This window comes from Canis lupus, chromosome 11 (assembly GCF_011100685.1).
Source record: "Canis lupus familiaris isolate Mischka breed German Shepherd chromosome 11, alternate assembly UU_Cfam_GSD_1.0, whole genome shotgun sequence".
Classification (NCBI taxonomy): Eukaryota; Metazoa; Chordata; class Mammalia; order Carnivora; family Canidae; genus Canis; species Canis lupus.
This window is the reverse complement of record NC_049232.1, coordinates 26,805,427-26,822,854: the sequence shown is the minus strand read 5'-3', so window position 1 is coordinate 26,822,854 and position 17,428 is coordinate 26,805,427. Positions and strand designations below refer to the sequence as shown.

Genomic DNA, 17,428 nt, shown 5'->3' with positions numbered 1-17,428 from the left:
AAGAAGCATTGCTGTCTTAAGTATCATACATATGATCATTCATATACCTAAGCACTGGTAGTTTAATACTATTAAACTTTATTACATTAAAAATTGGGCAATATTCAATAGTTACAAGTCTATTATGGGACCAATTCCACCAATGATCGAATAAAGCAAGGAGGAAACACTGGACATAACAGTGGTAGAGGAAGTGTAAAAAAAAGTTGCAGGCAAGACTTAGTTAGATTTTACAAAAAGATGTAACAAAGTTAAAAAGACACGAAATGCTATCAGAGGTGGTTGGAATTACAGAAGATGTTTTTGCACACCAAGAGAGATGAAATTGAGAAAAGATACTAAAGAAACTAGTTCTAGATGAGATCTACTATATAAACTATTTACACCAGACCACTTAAAGAATAATTAAGACAAGAGTAAGTGAACATTTTCAGATGACAGTTTCCTTGGTGTATCTTACAAAAAATGCCATACAGAATGGCATTTGAAATACTGTGCAAACATTATTAGGACCCTCTAAATTTTCATTTATTTATTTTAAAAGATAAAAATCTTTATAGAGGGCTTTTCAAAACCAGCATTTTGAAGTAGCAATATTACTATTAATGGCAGTTTTGCCCTTCATGTTACAAAGCTGTTTCGTACAGAAAAACCAGTTTTCTTTTTTTTTTAAGGACTATTCCTTTCCCTCAGGAAAATTATACAATAGTATCGTGACTATGTAAAAAATTTTAATTGATCATACTTTAAAGAAATGATTGCTGGATTAGAGATCTCAATTATTTTTTGTAGCACATATAAAAAGGGTGGATCTGTAAAAAGGAAAGGTTAAGAGAAGTAAAGATAAAAGATAACCTTAAGACAAAACAGAATATGGATGTCAGAAAAACTCAGAAAAAGAGCAAGACAAACAATGTAAATCCCATGACAACTTGTAATCTCTTAAGACTAACCTTAATATTTTTGAGACTCAGAGTTTCAACTTAAATGCAGCCCCACACAAGGACATGAGAACATTATTTTTGAAAAGTGACTTAAGTCAGACTTTTGACTGAAACACAAATAACTGAAGTCTTAATTTTTTTTCATTAAAACAAAGAAATTGAGAGAAATCAGACATGAAAGCACTGTTTAAAGAGCACTTATGAAAATAGTTCCTTTAGTATCTTTGGTCAGTGATAATAAAATGACAAGCCATTTTAAAAGGCTCATATAAGCAAGACCTACTGCCTATTAAGGTTAGCACAACACTGAGATGTTTAAGATTATACTGTTCTTCCCCGTATCATAAAATTGCCTTCCCATAGTATGCTATACTAGAGGTTAAGTAAGTTCAAAAGTAGTTCCTTTGTGATTCCTAATGTAGAATATAATGTCATAATCTAATTTATCCATTTAAAATCTTTTTTTTTAATTTTTTTTATTTATTTATGATAGTCACAGAGAGAGAGAGAGAGAGGCGCAGAGACACAGGCAGAGGGAGAAGCAGGCTCCATGCACCGGGAGCCCGATGTGGGATTCGATCCCGGGTCTCCAGGATCGCGCCCTGGGCCAAAGGCAGGCGCCAAACCGCTGCGCCACCCAGGGATCCCTCCATTTAAAATCTTAATCCCCATCAATGCAAAAAAAAAAAAAAAAAAACCCTCTCACTCCCAAAAAAAAGCAACACACCCTAAAAGCAGGAAACATTAGACAATTCTAAATAATTAACCTGTAAGTTAAGCTAGTTCATGACCAGTGTAAATGCCACTAAAAATGTTAACTTCACATTCAACATCTGAATACTATATGTATGGTTAAGAAATGTTTCTTTTTTTTTTTTTAAGATTTTATTTTATTCATGAGAGACACACACAGAGAGAGAGGCAGAGACACAGGAAGAAGGAGAAGCAGGCTCCATGCAGGGGCCTGACGTGGGACTCGATCCTGGGTCTCCAGGATCACACATTGGGCTGTGGGTGGCTCTAAACCGGTAAGCCACCAGGGTTCCCCCAAAAGGTTTCATTTATAGTTAACATTCAATTCTCCCCATTCCATCAATAGTTTTGTTGGATTAACTTTCTTCAATTAAAAGTGGAATACTAAAATATTACAGTAAACGATTATAGCTTAACACACCTGCAAAGTTCATGGTGAAGAGAAAGAAGCAAATGGTTGTTCCACATCTACATTTCTTATGTAAAAGAACAATTTCTTAAAACTATGTTCTCAAATATGTGAAATAAACGTGCCCTAAAAAAATCATATATTTAATTCATGTATAATCATAAAAGCTAGTAAAGATACTTATAAAAAATCTTTATACTGACATTATTTTAACCCTTTAATCTTACAAAAACTCAAAGAGCAACAGCTAGAACACTGTAGCTTATTTTTCCCCTTCTGAATTAAAAACACACAAGTGTGTTAAGAAATTTTCAGGATTTCCCAAAAGTTCTAGGAAAGCCAAACACTCTTGTGATACGTTAAATTATTCATGTGAAAATATGCCAAATATGTTTAAGGTATCAACCAACAATACAAATACAGCAAAAAAATTCTAATCTCGTCACTAATAGACGGCAGGGAAAGTTTAATTTCAAAGAAGCATCATTTCTGAAGGTAGCTGCTTGACTTTTCTCATCAATCGCACAAAAGCATAGATTCTTGTGGTCAGAATTTTTAAACCAAGCTCCTAACTCATTTCCCGTTATACTATAGAGTTAATTATTCCTTATATTTTAAAGCTTCTCACTAATTTTATAATGATCTTAAAATTCACCAATATAGTTTCTATCTTACAGTCAGTAAATTTTCATTTTAATGTTAGTTCACATCTCTATCTTTCCTTAGAGATTTTCTAACTTGTATCTCGTTTTAAGGGTTTGGTTTTTAGGGATGCCTGGGTGGCTCAGCGGTTGAGCATCTGCCTTTGGCTCAGGTCATGGTCCTGTGGTCTTGGGATCGAGTCCCACATCACACTCCCCGTGGGGACCCTGCTTCTCCCTCTGCCTGTGTCTCTGCCTCTCTCTCTCTGTCTCTCATGAAAAAATAAAAAATAAAATAAAATAAAATATAAAAAGGTTTGGTCTTTAAAAATGGATCTTAGTATCTTGAGGAATTATTCAATCTTTTATATAGAGCTTAAACCACTTTAGGGGCAGCCCCGGTAGCACAGTGGTTTAGCGCTGCCTGCAGCCCGGGGCCTGATCCTGGAGACCGGGATCCAGTCCCACTTCGGGCTCCCTGCATGGAGCCTGCTTCTGTCTCTGCCTCTCTCTCTCTGAATAAATAAATAAATAAATAAATAAATAATCTAAAAAACAAAAAACACCACTTTAAAACCTTATACTTTAATCTGCGGTTCTTCGGTGCTATAATCTCATTTTAGTATCGTACACCTTTGAGTGAATTAAAAGGTTTTTTTTCACCCCAGAATAAAATGAACTACTAATAGTAAGCCTCTTAGGAAATATAGTTCCAGCTCAATTCATTTAAGTTTTGTGGAAGGCCATATGTGCCTCATTACACAATAGGAGAAACAAAAACACTGTAAAATGTAGCACTGAGAAGGCTAAATAAAATTCCAGTATTTTTTAAAAGTCCTTTACAATTATCATTTTTAATCCATTTTACAGACCTGGATTCAACTTCTAGCCCACTTCTTGGTCCTTAGGCATCTAATGATAAAAGAGTGTTTGTTGCAAAGTGCCTTCAGCTGCTAAAACAGAAAACATGTTAATCAGAAGGGACTTCTATTGAGGCTTGCAGTATTTTTCTTTTTCCTACACTTAAAACATTTTTCTTAGCGATTTTTCAATTAGACATTAAGTATTTTTAGATTAAAGCAATACAGGATAGAAAGTTACTCCATTTACCTGACATTTGTGACTCAATTTGATTTTGATCCTAGCTTGGCTTACTTTTTTCTCTACTTATATTTAGTGGTTTTCCTCAAGGTGCCATTCTGCACCCTTAAGACTTTTCCTTCCACTTTATGTTCAACTCCTGATTTCCATAAACATTTGTACAACTCTTTAATTTGGTGTATATGGAGATTTTTACCAAATACCTTCATGTGAATGCTACTTCTACTACAAAATTGCTTGACTTTGCGCTAATCAACATTTGTTTTTTCATTTGTAAAATGGGAATGAAAATAATACCTATTTCATAAGGCTATAAACATTTAATAAATTAGTTCACACAAAACACTTAGAATGGTTTCTGGTACATGGTCAATATCATAGTAATCATCTACTATGACTTCTCTGTAGATGATCCAAACAACCAAGGAGAAAAACTTTAGATGCAAAAGGAATGAGCCAGGGATGCCTGGGTGGCTCGGCAGTTGAGCTTTCGGCTCAGGGCGTGATCCCAGGATGGAGTCCCACATCGGGCTCCCTGCATGGAGCCTGCTTCTCCCTCTGCCTGTCTCTGCCTCTCCCTCTCTTGCTCTGTCTCAAATAAATAAAATCTTTAAAAAAAAGGAAAAAAAAAGGAATGGCCCAGAAATATACCAATAAAAGAGCTTATAAACCTTCCCCTTGCACTGTATTCCCTATTTCCTATGTCAACTTTAGCATCTCATTCATTTATATTCAAAGTCAGAATTCATATTTGAATTTTGCTACTAAACTGCAAGTAAGCTTTAAAAAACACTGGTAGTGGGCAGCCCCGGTGGCTCAGCGGTTTAGCGTCACCTTCAGCATGATCCTGGAGACCTGGATCAAGTCCCACATCAGGCTCCCTGCATGGAGCCTGCTTTTCCCTCTGCCTGTGTCTCTGCCTCTCTCTGTGTCTCTCATGAATAAATAAAATCTTAAAAAAATTTTAAGAAATAAAACACTGGTAGTGAGGCACCTGGGTAGCTCAGTGGTTAAGCATCTGCCTTCGGCTCTGGTCATAATCCCTGGTCCTGTGATCAAGTCCTGCATCACAGTCCCCACAGGGAGCCTGTTTCTCCCTCTATGTCTCTGCCTCTTCTCTCTCTTGTGAATAAATAAATAAAATCTTTAAATGAATGAATGAGGGCAGCCCTGGTGGCTCAGCGGTTTGGCGCTGCCTGCAGCCTGGGGTGTGATCCTGGGGACCCGGGATCGAGTCCCCTATCAGGCTCCCTGCTTGGAGCCTGCTTCTCCCTCTGCCTGTGTCTCTGCCTCTCTCTCTCTCTGTGTCTATGAATAAATAAATAAAAATCTTAAAAAAAAAATAAATGAATGAATGAATGACACTGGTATTAACCTAGATCATGCTAAAGAAAAAGCAGCATAGGCTTAGGGGAATTGGACAGATTAAATCTCTTCCTTTATTCTCTATTACCAATCTACCTTTAAATTATCTTCTCATCCGGGACACCTGGGTGGCTCAGCACTTGAGTGTCTGCCTTTGGCTCAGAGCCTGATCCTGGAGCCCAGGATAAAGTCCTGCATTGGGCTCCTTGCAGGGAGCCTGCTTCTCCCTCTGCCCTCTCTCTCTGCCTCTCAAGAATAAGTAAATAAAATCTTTAAAAACAAACAAGAAAACAAAGGCCTTATCTCTCTGCCATAACCTTACTGGAGATCACTAGTCCTCTTGTCTTTCATTGATCCCTCTTTGCATCAATGTTTACAGATTTCAATAAAAACCCCCTAAAACTATTTTATATACTCCCCTGCTAAAACAAAACAAAAAGCAAACAAAACACCCCACACTGCCCCCTACTACTTACCACATCAAATATACACCATGATTTTCAGTACCTTTCAGGTATTAGTTGCATTCTACTTCTCTCAATCTATTTTTTTCCACCATAAGCCAACACCTTACGCCAAAAATTTTATAAACAGTTACAGGGACTGCTCACTACTTGTGTAAATGTATTTGCTGGACTTTCCTTCTCTTCACTTAATACTAGTAATTCTCTTAAAACTCAGCACTGCCCCCCTTTATATCATGCATTGTACAAACCAGGGTATAAAAATACTCAAGTTTAGAAAAGGAATGTTAACAACATCTTAGATATCTTCTACCTATCAATTTCCAGTGCATTGCTCTTCCCTTTCTGCAATCCCTTGGTTTTTAAGTTTTATTTAATATATACATTTTTTTAAAAAGTGTTAACTTTGCATTTCTGCATTTCATACAAACTGACTTAATACATATGTACTTTTCTTACCTACTTCTAAAAAACTCATTTATACATGAAATAAACCTACATTTCACAGCAATATACACACCACATGGCACATATGCTCACTTATTCCGTAGATGATGAACATTTAGGCTGTTTCCAGTTTCCTGCCATTACCAAGAATGTTGGTATAAATATTTATTGGTGTCTCCTGAAGCTTCAAGTTTTAAACTCCCTCCCTCTGTGGTACTCTTCCAGAATACTACAGCCCACACAAGGATACTCAGTTAAGCATTAAAAGCCCACTGTCACATTTTCTTACATTAAGAATTTTTAAGTACAAATGTTTGTACTTCTTTGATACTATTTTTCCTTTTCCAATAGAGGCTGAAACACTTTAAATTTTTACATATGGATTAGGTTCTTCTATAAATTACCATACCAGAGGAAGATATTTAGTATCCTAGTAATTACCACAAAGGAGAAAAAAAAAAAACAAAAAAACATACAAATCACCTTGAAAGATCCGAAGGCTATTTATCCTCATTAGCAACCAGTAATACTACAAATCAAAGATCCAATTTAGACCTAGTATCAACTGATTATTTTCCATACTCATTGCATTTATTGCTGCCCAGGATGTCATCCACCATAGGTATCACCCTTTGCTTTTATCCAGCAGCAATAGCTGGGATGAATTACCCCACCCTCCCTCTTCATTCATCTTTTTTTGTTTTCCTACTAAATTGGTTTGTATTTTAAGATAAGCATCAACAACCACAAGCTACTGGGACTGAGAGTCCAAGAGAAATGTCAGAGATCTGCCATTTAAAAAACTTTCCAGAAAAAAGCGGGTTCTTTATATCAATTAGCCTTTGAACTTTGGAAAAACTTACAGCTAAAACAAAATTTTTAACTAAATTTTTAAAAATTTGGGACGTCTGGGTGGCTCAGCGACTGAGTGTCTGCCCAGGGCATGATCCTGGGATCAGGGATAGAGTCCCACATCCGGCTCCTTGCAGGAAGCCTGCTTCTCCCTCTGCTTGTGTCTCTGCCTCTCTCCCTCCATGTCTCTCATGAATAAGTTTTTTTTTTTTTAATCTTTAAATAAAAAAATAAATTAAAAAAATTTAAACCTAAGATTTCATTGCTTTTTCCTGTAAATTGTTTAATTTCAAAGTTTTGAGCCTTATATACGCAGAGAACATTAAAGTTTGATAAACAGTTGGAAATCATATGGAAGCTGCATCATATCAAAGGCACTCCATCTACTCAGACCTGTCACAGTAATTTTGTCAGGCAAGATAACACAGCACTTTATCATGTAACTCCTATTGTATTACAAGTTTATATTTAAGCTTAAGATAAACAGGCAGCAATAAATAAAAAGCTAAAGTAGCAAATTTTAAAAACCATTTACAAGTATCTTTTGAAGGCTACACACATACAATTCTCTCAAACCACTGGCTTTTCTCTCTGCTCTAGTTTCATCTGATAAAATTTTCTACATGTGAACTTTATTTTCTCTAAATCAAGATTTTCAGAGCTCTCAATCTTAATGATCCAACAAGAAGGCCCGATACATAGCCAAGAATTATAAATTACAGAGCTTTATTTCCTTGGATAGTGTTACCCCATATACATGGAATAACCACTATATAAAAAAATATTGTGAAACTACACTGTCTACAACCCTTCCATCCCACCCTCAAAGAATACAGTATTGTTCACCCCAAAATCAAGTCCACTCAGAACCTGTTGGCACAAATGTGGGACAGCTTTAGTGAAACTCTAAATGAAAGAAGACTATATTTAAAAAACAAGTAGGGCAGCCCCAGTGGCACAGCGGTTTGGCGCCGCCTGCAGCCTGGGGTGTGATCCTGGAGACCCTGCAGGGAGCCTGCTTCTCCCTCTCCCTCTCCCTCTGCCTGTGTCTCTGCCTCTCTGTGTCTATGAATAAATAAATGGAATCTTAAAAAAAAAAAAAAAAAGCCAACAGAATTAAAAATAAATAATTAAATTAAAATAAATAAAAATTAAAAATTATAAAAAATAAAAAAAATTAAAAATAAATAAATAAAACAAAGTATGTATTTTTCTTTTTTTTTTTAAGAAGTACCTTTAACTAGGGTATCCCTGGGTGGCTCAGCGGTTTAACGTCTGCCTACAGCCCAGGGCAGGATCCTAGAGTCCGGGGATCAAGTCCCACATCGGGCTCCATGCATGGAGCCTGCTTCTCCCTCTGCCTATCTCTCTCTCTCATTGTATCTCTCATGAATAAATAAATAAGATCTCTTTAAAAAAATAAATAAAAGTACCTTTAACTAAAAGATGTGCTTCGAAGAACAATTTAACAAACTATTATTCCCCATTCCTTGATTTGATCATTCTCAAAATAGTTTATAATGACTTCATTTCACACTGTAACCTCATCACCATCAGTCCCCATACTGGTTAATTAAATATTCTTACATAAGGATGCCTTCGGATTCCTCCATTGTCTACAGGTAATAACCAAAGTATCTTATATAATAAACAATACTTTTTGTCACTTTTAAATACTCTGCATTTCAGACTTCAACAAATTGGTTCACTTTTATCTCAATTCCCCTTAAAAATAATTGAGGTCGGGATTCCTGGGTGGCGCAGCGGTTTGGCGCCTGCCTTTGGCCCAGGGCGCGATCCTGGAGACCCGGGATCGAATCCCACGTCGGGCTTCCGGTGCATGGAGCCTGCTTCTCCCTCTGCCTGTGTCTCTGCCTCTCTCTCTCTCTCTCACTGTGTGCCTATCATAAATAAATAAAAAATTAAAAAAAAAAATAATTGAGGTCCTAAACAAACAAAACATGAGATACTGGTCTTTTAAGCAGTATAGCATGTAGGGCAGCCCCGGTGGCGCAGCGGTTTAGCGCCGCCTGCAGCCCGGGGTGTGATCCTGGAGACCTAGGATCGAGTCCCACGTCGGGCTCCCTGCATGGAGCCGGTTTCTCTCTCTGCCTGTGTCTCTGCCTCTCTTTCGCTTTCTCTGAATAAATAAATAAATCTTAAAAAAAAAAAAAAAAAAGGCAGTATAGCATGTATAAACATGTTTCACCGCTCCCCCCCCCCCACATAAATAACTAATTTGTTGTGGAAATCTCAGAAAAACACAAGGAAAAAAATATAAATCAACCATAATGCCAACACCAAATCCAGAGCTAACGTGTTTTGGCACATCTCTATTTTTATGCTTATTCACAAGTTCCTTTAAAAAAACAAACAAAAAAAGGCATCAAATTTGGGATCAGCAGTTTTATTATGTTCTTTTCAAGTAATATATTCTATTATTTTCTCATCATTACCCTCCTCTTAAAAAAATGGTTTTAAAAAACTATATAGGGACGCCTGGGTGGCTCAGCGGTTGAGCACCTGCCTTCAGCTGAAGGCGTGATCCTGGAGTCCTGGAATGAGTCCCTTATCAAGCTCCCTGCATGGAGCCTGCTTCTCTCTCAGCCTGTGTCTCTGCCCCCCTCTCTCTCTGTCTCTCATGAATGAATAAATAAAATCTTAAAAAAAAAAAAAAGCTATATAGAGTTACATCCAATAACCACACTGTAAAATTAGCACATCTCTAAGTATTAAATCTTTTATATTTGTAGTAAACTTGGTAACTTATATCAACATTATGTACACAAATCTTTTGTATACTCTTCCTCTAGGATAAATTCCTTTAAGTATAGTCCTTCCATTTTTAAGGCTATGTATTGTAACAGGAGTCTGAATCAAGTACCCAAAAAAATTTCAAGTGTTCTAGAACACACCCGCAGCACTGCCTCTGTTTATATTGCCATCACCTTCTTGAGTTTAATCTTTTCTATAAAATTAGGAATCTAAATTACATTTCTGAAGTCACCTAAGACAATTTTCTTGCTTTCCTCATGTTACCCTTTGTTTACATATCATTAACTCACTTGTACTATTATTTAGCGATTGCATATCCTAAAAGCACTAACGAATTTTGTATGTTTAAAGACTTCTTTAACGTAAGGATCAGATCAAAAGTGGCTAAATCCTCTCAAATTACTTCAAAATGCTTTGTAAAGGCAACTTCACTTACACACAGCTGAGAAGGGAGTTGAGTGAAACGCCAAAGTGAAAACGTCCTCTCGGAGTAAAATACACGTTAATGATTTAGCCATATAAATATAAATGTTAACTGCAAGGCAAGAATTTTAAATTTAAAGCACTTCACCACAAACATATTCCAGCTAAAGATCTCTTCTCCCAATCTTACATAACAAACCAGAACAATTCTCATTTAGTACTTTGTGTTCAATTTTGAGTTTGAAAAACATTAAGTGCAAAAGGCAAACAGCGTATTTGCAACAAAAATCTTTCTCCACCTTCCATTTCTAAAACATTACTGTTGAAAAATTATGACGACAGACTGCGCAGATGACTGAGCTATTGACTTTTCAAAAACAAATTTTATTTTCAACCTTTATGAAAACAGCCTAAAATAGAATTTTTGCCCGCGGAGTACAACTGTTTAAATTTATCCACTACTTAAAAATCTTAAACCAAAGTCTATTCCACAGAACGCAGCATCAAGACAAAAATCTCATGACTAAGACCTGGGAAATCAACGACTCTCACATATTCCAGTGCGCTTGAAAAACTAGAAATTTCGGAATCGCCATAAGCGTTCTAGAAATATCTGTCTGGAAAACGGTAACTGATCCAATAGGAATATTCCACAGTATAGGGCACACAGGAAGAAAAACATCTAGGAGAATTCTTCCACGGCAAACGGGAAAAGTCCCTGTAAAACCCCGAACACGGCACAAGGCTAGCAATGAAAAGAACAACGATGTGCCGAATACACCACGGTACTCCAAACCCTTTGTCTGGAAACCGGAAGGTCCCACAACACACGATCTTCTTTAGGGGAACGCAGACTGATAATACCTTAATAAAAAGAAAAGGAATAGGAGGGGATTCTTTAAACAAGTCTCTTGGCTCGCAGCCTACAGCAGAAGGCTTTCTCCACGACGCAATACGAAAAACAAGCGTTAACGTTTCATTTTTCGGCCATTTTTACGCGATGGGGGTGGGGAGGAATTGTTTCTGAGGTCCGGCTAAAATCCCGCGCGCATGTGTGTGGGCGGGGGACAGGGAGTCTTAGGGGGCGCTATGAAGCTATGGGCCAAAAGCAGAGCGAAGGCCGTGACACCAAGAGAAGAAAGAAACGCTACTCAAATGGCAGCTTTTGAATCTGCGAAATCCTCCATTTTGCGGCACATTTTAAAGGGGCAAAGAGAAAAAAAAAAAACAACAACAAACACACACCTATCTGGGGCTGGCGCTATCCCAAGACTTCGCTGCTTTAACTATTCTCCCCAAACGGCAGGCCCCCTATGGACAGTCAGTCCCTCAGGCCTCGAGCGCGCTCCTCCCTTCGCCTCAGAGCACCAGCCCGCGTGTAACGGGCTCTTGGTCCCGCCCCCGCCCACAGCAAGCCCAGGACGCGGTAAGCTCGGCCGATCGGCTGCCCTCGGCGCCCCCTGACTCTTCCTCCGCACCCCGGGCCCTTGGCTGGCCGCAGGTCTCCCTCCGGGACCGCTCACCTCCGCCGCCCGAGGAGGCTGGTTGCGCCGCCACTGCGCTCCTAACATGGCGGCCGCCGATCAGGCGGCTCACATACGCAGCGAGGAGGGAGGCAGAGCGGGCGAGCGGGAGCGAGCAAGAAAGGCGCGCCGCCGGCTCCCCGCGGCCCCTGTCGCCGTCGCTGCCTCCTCCCGGCGGACGCCGAGAGCCCCCGGCCACCCCACCCCGATTCTTACCCGCTTCACGCCTACCTTAAGGAAAGGGAGAGGGAAAAGGAGAGGTACCTCTCTCCCAGCGAGCGGGACGCGGAGGCTCCCACAATCCCCCGCAGCAACGGCACTGGTAAGAGGTGGCAGCGGCGGCTGCAGCCCAAGAACAAACCTGCTCTCGCGAGAGTCCACCCCCCCCCCCGCCCCCCGCTCGCAGGTCCTGTCTCGGCGCGCGCCGGCCCCTCCCCCCTACTCTGGGCGCGCACACCACCCGCGCCCTGCACCGCGGTCGTTGTTCTCTAATCCTGCAGCCCGCCTGTGGCGGGAAATGGATAGAGAGCCGCAATTTACGGGTTCGAGTCCCAGTCCTCAAAGCTTTTTCCCAGCCCTTAAACTTCATGGTGCGAAATTTAAATAAGGGTATGTGTTAGAAGCGAGTCGCAGGTCACTAGCTTAGACCCGATTTCTATTCTGATTATTCTCTCAGTATTTGCCGAGGAATAGTAGCGAGCGCCAGACGGGGAAAGATAGCAGGATTTTCACATGTGCAATTCGGGAACCTCCATCAGTCCACCCAAAACACCGCCGCCACTTTGAATTTGATTGAATGTAGGACACTCGAGTCTGATGGAGGTTCCCGAATTGCACATGTGAAAATCCTGAGGTAGACTTTGAGAAACTACAGTAAGGCTGGCGGAAAGGGCCATTTCCCTGGGTTTTCAAATTTAAAAAGCAGAGGGGGGCAGCCCCGGTGGGGCAGCGGTTTAGCGCCGCCTGCAGCCCAGGGTGTGATCCTGAAGACCTGGGATCGAATCCCACGTCGGGCTCCCTGTGTGGAGCCTGTTTCTCCCTCTGCCTCTCTTTCTCTGTCTCTCATGAATAAATAAATAAAATCTCTAAAATAAATAAATAAATAAAAATAGGGATCCCTGGGTGGCGCAGCGGTTTGGCGCCTGCCTTTGGCCCTGGAGACCCGGGATCGAATCCCACGTCGGGCTCCCGGTGCATGGAGCCTGCTTCTCCCTCTGCCTGTGTCTCTGCCTCTGTGTGTGTGTGTGTGTGCGTGTGTGACTATCATAAATAAATTAAAAAAAATAAAAAATAAAAGCAGAGGGCCCCGCAGTCACCTGGAACCTGAGTTAAATTAGTGAATACAAATACTAATAGCACTCAAATTTTTAAGATCTTGACTGTGCTGAATCAGATTTGCATCTTTGAAAAATCATTCGGAGTCCTCTGAGAAGATAGTGGAGACCAGGAGAAAACTGGAGTTCCTCTAGGACTAGATATGGAAGATGAGGAAGGTAAGTGTTCTGGATGAATGACAGCTCAATGGTTAGCAGTGCTGTTAACTGGCACTTGCAGAGTACCAGGAGGAGAGACCATAAGGTAAGATGTTTGGCTTTTATTTTATTTATTTGGCATCAATTTTAAAGGAGTGGATTTATGGGTCCTGAGCACAGGGGGAAAAGATGTGGGTTAGTGGCACATCTGAGTTAAGGACATAAGTGAAGCAATGGGATTTGAAAGAAGCTGGAGACAATACAGTGAAAATAGAGGACTTAGGACCTTGAGAAGCTTATCAGGCAGAGTTGAATGGCAAAGGAGACCAAATTCAAATTAAGCACAAGGAGGGTGGGAACAAAAAGTTTTGGGAAGAGCAGGGAGGCACAGAAATTGTACCACCTTGACAGCTAAAATAGAGGTCGAGTCCTCTAAGCGAAGGGGAGTGAAATTTGAGAGCTATTAGTATTTGTATTCACTAATTTACTTGAGGTTCCAGGTGACTGCGGGGCCCTCTGCTTTTAAATTTGAAAACCCAGGGAGATGGCCCTTTCCACCAGCCTTACTGTAGTTTCTCAAAGTCTACCTCAGGATTTTTGAACTGGGCTTTCAATCTTCGCTTTCTACTTGGTGAGCCTTTGATTCCAAGTAATCTTGGCTAAGACTTCCCTTTATGTTGTTTCCAGCTCTTCGATGAAACAAGAACAGGGAAAATTAGGACTAAAAACATCTACAGAAGATTTAGCTAGTGTGGACATCATCCTTAATGTTACGGACTTGTTTCCAGTAAAGTGGGAGAGGAAGTCAGACTGGAGGTGCAAAGTATTGAAATGGAAGCTGGAAACTACCCACTGCAGGAAAGGTTTGGCTATGAAGAGACTAGAGAAAGCAAGGTTGAGTTTTTCACTTTACTATGCCAGTTTTATGTGTGTGTGTTTAAAAGATTTTGACATATTAAGAGAGCACAAGCACGGGATGCAGCAAGCAGAGAGAGCAGGAGAAGCAGGCTTCCCACTGAGCAGGGAACCCGACTCAATCCCAGGACCCTGGGATCATGACCTGAGCCTAAGGCAGATGCTTGACTGACTGAGCCACCCAGGCACCCCAGTTTTGTGGCTTTTTTAGAAAAATATTTACTTTAGAGAAAGCACAAGTGGAAGAGGGGAGAATCTCAAGGGGGCATTGGAGCCTATGATCATGACCTGAGCTGAAACTAAGTCAGATGTTCAACCGACTGTGCCATCCAGGCACCACTTACTATGGGAGCACAATTAAAATGTTGGCAGGAAAGGCTTGGTTGAAAAAACAAGTTAGGGCAGCCTGGGTGGCTCAGGGGTTTAGCGCTGCCTTCAGCCCAGGGCCTGATCCTGGAGACCCTGGATAGAGTCCCACATTGGGCTCCCTGCATGGAGCCTGCTCCTCCCTCTGCCTGTGTTTCTGCCTTTCTGTGTCTCTCATAAAAAAAAAAAGAGAGAGAGAGAAAAAAGGTTAAAGAAGGGACAATTTGTAATGGACACTGAAAGAAAAGGATCCAGAGAAAGCAGACATGTACTTCAACAGGAGGCATGGAGAGGATGGTGTGGAGTTAATAGATTTGGTTGAAGACTTGGGAATTATAGTTAGGTGCCTTCAATTTTGTGACTAAGTTTTCTGTGAGGGACAATTTTTAAATAGCCATGGTGAAGAGTGGAATTGCAATCCCGTATTTTCCATGTATGTTGTTTAACCATGAAGAACTGATGCTCCTCTGAACAAGTGATGTTTAAGTCTACTAGCTAGTTATGGAATCAAATTTTGGAAGATCCTAATTCCTCAGTGAATCTTGCATCTTCCATTGAAAATCTTACCTGCTTCCTACTTGGTGAGCCTTTGATTCCAAGTAATATTGGCTAAGACTTCCCTTTATGTTGTTTCCAGCTCTTAGATGAAACAAGAAGCTCTGTTCCTCATGAAGAAACAGGAATGCATCTTAGAACTAAGATAATGTACTTACCCATGTTTTTGTAGAAGGCTGTAATGCCATCTGGTGATCATACAAAGAAGAAAGTCGAACTATCAGAGTATTTACTGAGGATCTGCTTAGTGGCTCATCAGCAAAAAGACACATTGGAAACCAAACTTGATACAAGATTTCAGTCATCAAATGCCTATTTCACGAAGGACACAGTACAAAGGGTGGGGATTCAATGACCAGTTACCTGGTCTTGAGGATCATGTATAGTCTGATGGTGAATGAACAAGAAATCTGGTTTCTGAGTAGAGATGAATTAAGAGCTCTATACTAGTTTGGGTTACTTGGGAGTAGGCGAAGTGTGCACCACTATGATAAAGAATGAGGCTACAAAGCAAGAATTTCTGCTGAGACTCTGAAAGGTCAAGCGACAAGCTTGGTACAGCTATGTTATATAAGACTTTAAACACCAGGAGAGTCTGGATTTGAGCTGATAATGAAGACCTTTTACAGTTTTGCACAGGAGACATATTGAGGACATGTATTTTGATACCACAATCACTAAGTAGCTGATGCTTTCTAATTGTTACCATAATTTTAAGGGTAAAGTACCATTATTCCTGTTTTATGTAAGAGATTAAGAAGCTTGGAGGTGATGCAGCTAAATAGTGACAAGTCAGAATTTGAACCCAGTTCTATATAAATCCAAACCCAGAGCTTTTCAGCATTACCTGATACTGCTTTCAACAGAGCTGTAGCCTCAGAATCTCTTGACAACCCACCATCTACTTATTTTGACAGATTTAATGCCCTGAAACCAGGTCATTCTTGTACTTTAAGCTTTTTAAAAATAGACAACTGTTAACCAATGGCTCTTTTAGCAGTGGCATGGGGTAGGTGCAGACAAGAGGGAGTTTTTTTTTGTTTTTTAAGATTTTTATTTATTTATTCATGAGAAACACACAGAGGCAGAGACACAGGCAGAGGGAGAAGCAGGCTCCCTCTGGGGAGGCTTGATATGGGACTTGATCCTGAGACTCTGGGATCATGCCCTGAGCTGAAGGGAGATGCTCAACCTCAAGCCCCCCGAGGTTTCCCAAGAGGGAATTTAAGAAGGAATTTTTGAATAGGTAATAAATATAAGATTCAAAGAACACAACAGTTTTCCCCAACTTGTGTTCCCCTACATAAACCCATTTATCACTTTGTGTATATACATGTACATTCTAAACATGCCCACAAATTCTTTGCCACTCCTCATAGTCGAATCAATCTCCATTCTACCTGCATCTGGAAGGGCCCTGTAAATGGCTGACCATCAGAATGCAGAAGTGACTTTTTTAGACCTTTAAAATCTTTTCTCATCCACTTGGAACCCAGTTGCCATGTGAGAATCCCAAACACTGTGAAGAAGCCACATCAAAAGAACCAAAGCACTTCAGTCTATAGCTCCAGCCGAGTGAAGCCTCCAAATGGCTAGAGTTCCATGGGAGAACATTACCACCCAGCTGAGCCCTATCAACCTAAAGAATTTGTAATACTTGTTTGAACCACTGTTTTAAGGTGGTTTGTTATATAGTGGTATACTAAAAGATTTGCTTTTTAAATACTTTAAATCTAGAGTTGCATGCTCTACTAATAGAGCCAGCCAGGTGCCCCTTCATACAGAATTTTTAAAAAATCTAGTCACATCATTCATTACTTTTAAGTACTCATTTTATTTTGTTTTGTTTTTTTTTTTAACTTAGAATGCAAAGGTACTAACTACATGATTATATAAAGGAAAATCATGCTTTCTTATTGTACTTTTAAATTTTAATTTAGAGTCTATTTCTGAACTTCATTTTGTCTGTTCTTTTCATGGAGTGAGCTATTCAGGTGCCAGTATCAACAGTTTACTCCTAACATTTTAACATCTGGCAGGTGTAGTTATCCTTTATGATTCTAATTTTTCACAATATTAAGGTTATTCTTATTTTCTAAATGAACGTTACAACTTGTGTAGCAACAAAAATAATCCTGTTTTTTTTTTTAGATTTTATTTATTTATTAATGAGACACAAGGAGAGAGGCAGAGACACAGACACAGGCAGAGGGAGAAGCAGGCTCTATGCAGGGAGCCAGACATGGGACTAGATCCCAGGTCTACAGGATCACATCCTGGGCTGAAGGTGGCACTAAACCGCTGAGCCACCCGAGCTGCCCAATAATCCTGTTATTTTTATTGGAATTTTTATTAACTTCATTTTCTTTAGGAGATTTATTTTTATGTTGATATTCCTTGGACATGGTATGATTTGCTATTTA

The 17,428-nt window shown here is 39.9% G+C and overlaps 1 protein-coding gene across 1 annotated transcript in view; it reads right to left on the bottom strand.

Annotated features, from left to right (window-relative positions):
• The window catches only part of MATR3 (matrin 3), a 31,884-nt gene extending 19,907 nt beyond the window's left edge, over positions 1-11,977 (bottom strand). The window contains exon 1 of the mRNA NM_001205258.1: positions 11,929-11,977. The gene's annotated coding sequence lies outside the window, so the exon portion shown is untranslated. The remainder of the gene's footprint in view (positions 1-11,928) is intronic.
• Positions 11,978-17,428: the final 5,451 nt, after the last annotated feature.